Genomic DNA, 4,205 nt, shown 5'->3' on the forward strand with positions numbered 1-4,205 from the left:
ATTCCTGTTTTACCCCTGCCACATGAACGGAAAAGGGCTGCTTTGGTAACTCCATTGTTTTCCCCTCTTTGCCCCCAACATTCTTCCCCAGAGCCATCTAAAAAAACATTCTTCCCCAGAGCCCCTCCCCTTCCCCTCCCCGACCCCCGCAACCACGGCAAGCCGCCGAATCTAGTCCTCCACCGCAGCGGTGGACCTCACACCCCGCTGGATCTACCTTCCGCACCTTGGAACCCCCAACTGCCAACTCACCACTTCACCGGAGCTGCTTCAACGACTGGTTTGTCCACCGCTCCAGATCTCCTTGACCGCCATCATGGTCCACCGCACCGGATCTGCTTAACCGGCGCCCTCGTCCACCATAGCGTAGGCCCTTCACTAACTCCCTCATCCGCCCCTTCACTGGCCCTTCATACAAGCTCTCGTCCGCTGCAACAGATTCGCCTCACCGAAAGCACTGTACAACGCGCCCGCCGAAGCCTTCGTCCACTGCACCGGACCCGTTCCACGGACGCCATATTCAACTCCACTGCCCTGCTTTACCGACGCCACAGCCTCATCAGGTTATTTCGATTTGTACTCCTTCAGTTTTTCTCTTTATCGTGCAACTATTCACTTACCACAGATGAGCTTTCTTGTATGTCGACAGGCGCCGCAACTGTAGCATCGGAGCCGCTTCAGTGACGGTGACAGCCGGCCCAAACTCAACCGCAACACGAGCACCATCGACGATCCTTAGCTATCAAATATGACAATGATACCCATACGCCGCCGAGAATCAGGTACTATTATCCAACGACTGGCGCCTATGTTCACTTTCCTAGCATAAGCACCGCACCTTTGAATTTCTTCAGGGCATCATTCAGTTTTTCATGAGACGCGTTATTCTGCTTGCACCTGTAGGGCCATACTTCTGGCAGTGAACATGTTACATGTGCTAAATTACATACCAGTGAACATATAGTTAATATGCTTTAGTTTTGTTCTGATGCCACCTATTGGTTCCATCAGACTGCTTAATGTTCTCTATGCTTAATTACACATCAGCAAACTAGCATGTGGTTCCGCTGTTTTTTTGTTTGTTTTACCCTACATTTTCTGATGCTAGCTATTACATCACTGCTCCGAGCCTCTGTTCATTACTTGTTTGTGTATTCTTGATCTTCCCAATTTGCATGACTAATTTGATGCTTCTATTAATTGTGGAGCTGCCAACCCCATCAAGCAAAATATTTGTTCTTTTGGGGCTGGCACCTCGAACAAGCATAAAAATAGAGGGAAGCAGATATATTGTCGTGTATGCACACACCCTTCTTTCATTACTTTAGATGAACCATTGATGATCAATTCGGACTAGTGCATGCGATTAAAATTAATTTTACCTAAATAGATGGTGCAGAATAAACTAGAACAACTAGATTTGCAACCACGGGATGCTAACGATATCTTCAAAGAACATTGCAATAGCAGCTAGGCTTCACAACAACATATGTTAAGCTAGTGTGTTTTAGTACATGTGAAATGTAATGAGAGTGGGCTACTTTCTTGGCTTGTGCCCTCAACATGTAATCCTACCGAATTACAAATAGTTCAGTTGTCTGCTTTGTTGTATTGCTTGATTTGAATGCTTATTTGTTGTTACGCTATACCTGAGTTGGCCAATATGTCAGCAGTGCCTGATGTACTATCGTAAGAAATGCATGCCTATTTCATTTGAGTCCTTAACTTTTCCTCTCAACTTCATCACAAGACTGTCTTCGTAGTTTATATGAGGCCACACTGTTAAGTGCTTTCTCTGATTATTTCAACTGCTTAGATGCCTTGGCAACTTAAATATAGCGGTTGTACACTCCCTTTCAACTAGGGATGTCAACTGGGTCCCGTTTAATCCCGATTAAAGTCCACTAGTGGTATGATAGTTCAAGAGAGTTTTTTTTTGAGGAAAATGAACTAGGGAGGTAGCAAAAACTAACTAGATGGGACTGGCAGATGTCGTTTATTTGCCACTTACATCCCTAGTTTCATCTTACCATTTTAATTTCTTTTCGGTTGATGCTGCTTTGAACCATTTAAATATAATTTGCCATGCTCGGCAATAATTCGTCCGTCGTTTACCATGTAAGCTTACTGCCTGGATCATACGATAACTATCTCTTACTGATGTCCAGCAGAAACCTTTCAGGATGCCGTTCACACTAGGACACAATGTACAACCCTAGAATCTATTTGTGGAAGCAGTGCGCCATCCATGTTACTAGATGGTAGCAGTTCAGAGGCAACATCATCGGAGAGCAGTCTAAGCACAGATATTATAGTGCTTGAGGCTCTACTAGAGGCAGAAAGAGATGGTGTGGCTGCCATGAATGAGGTAATCTTTATCTTGAGGCTGGAAATTACGGAATTAGCGGCACGCATTATGCAAGCAACCCAAGAATTGGAGGACGTAAGAATGTTGCATTTGAAGACGGAGGAGGTCCTGCTGTTTCTGCTATCTGAAGCCCAAGGTAATCCTGGTTCTTCTTTAGATACCAGTTGAAATTGTCATTATATTATTGTACTTGCATGTTGTGTCATGTCTCTGAATGGATTATGTTGCAAGACCCCTTATGTTGTCCATGTGTTGTAATGATCTGAATTTTTTAGGCGAGGTAATCCTCAGTACTTGTATGATTGACGTAAGGTGAACTGTTTTTCATGTGGACAATGAGTCCTATCAAAGGCCACGACTCATCTGATGAGGAAATAGTTGGCATCATGAAGAATCTGCTATTCAACATCGTTCATAGCATTCATGTCTGTCGGTGCCAAAATCGGCGGATCTCGGGTATGGGGTCCCGAACTGTGCGTCTAAGGTGGATGGTAATAGGAGGCAGGGGACACGATGTTTACCCAGGTTCGGGCCCTCTTGATGTAGGTAATACCCTACGTCCTGCTTGATTGTTCTTGATGATGTGAGTATTACAAGAGTTGATCTACCACGAGATCGTAGAGGCTAAACCCTAGAAGCTAGCCTATGGTATGATTGTCGGTTGTCCTATAGACTAAACCCTCCGGTTTATATAGACACTGGAGGGGCTAGGGTTACATAGAGTCGGTTACAAGGGAGGAGATCTACATATCCGCATTGCCCAGCTTGCCTTCCACGCCAAGGAAAGTCACATCCGGACACGGGACGAGGTCTTCAATCTTGTATCTTCATAGTCTGACAGTCCGGCCAAAGGATATAGTCCGGCTGTCCGGAGACCCCCTAATCCAGGACTCCCTCAATAGCCCCTGAACCAGGCTTCAATGACGATGAGTCCGGTGCGCAGTTTTGTCTTCAGCATTGCAAGGCGGGTTCCTCCTCCGAATACTCCATAGAAGATTTTGAACACAAGGATAGTGTCCGGCTCTGCAAAATAAGTTCCGCATACCACCATAGAGAGAATAATATTTCCACAAATCTAACCTGCTGACACGTTTAGCAACATGACATCATGTCATGGTGGCCCGGTCATTATTCGAACCATTTTTCTCAACCGGCACTGCACATATCGTGAGGTGATTTTCTTGGCACGTCTTGTCAAAGCAGAGATCGTGTCCCCCTATCACGGGATTCTCATCAATACGGATGTGGGTAACCCAACCGCGCCATCAATTACGGCGCTTGGGGAATGATAGGTTTTACCAAGTGAGTGGGGAGGCACACCGCCTCTTCTGCCCTTATAAAGGGACAAGGATTCACTCTTTTCATCCACACCTTCTTCCCGATTCATTCCCCTCTGCTCAGGCTCCAGCGCCCAAGAGTTCAACTTCCCTGCCCACAAAAGGCTTTCCAAAGATGTTCGGATCCGGAGCAGGAGGCAAATGGATGGCCTCTACCATCCGAGAGAAGGATATCAAAAAGCTTCGGGAGGCCGGGTATCTAGCCAAGAAAATCAGCCACGGTCTCCTGACGGCGGGACAGATCGTCCCTACACCGGACTCCCATGAGAGGGTTGTATTCCTCCGTCATTTTGTCCGCGGGCTAGGGTTTCCCCTCCACCCGTTCGCTCGCGGCATCATGTACTATTATGGGATCGATCTTCATGATCTGTCCCCTAATTCCTTCCTCGACATATCGACATTTATTGTCGTGTGCGAGGCTTTCCTCTGCATTTCGCCGCACTTCGGTTTATGGCTGAAGGTTTTTAATGCGAAGCCCAAGGTGGTGGGCGGCGAGCACG

Source organism: Triticum aestivum, chromosome 6A (assembly GCF_018294505.1).
Source record: "Triticum aestivum cultivar Chinese Spring chromosome 6A, IWGSC CS RefSeq v2.1, whole genome shotgun sequence".
Taxonomy (NCBI): Eukaryota; Viridiplantae; Streptophyta; class Magnoliopsida; order Poales; family Poaceae; genus Triticum; species Triticum aestivum.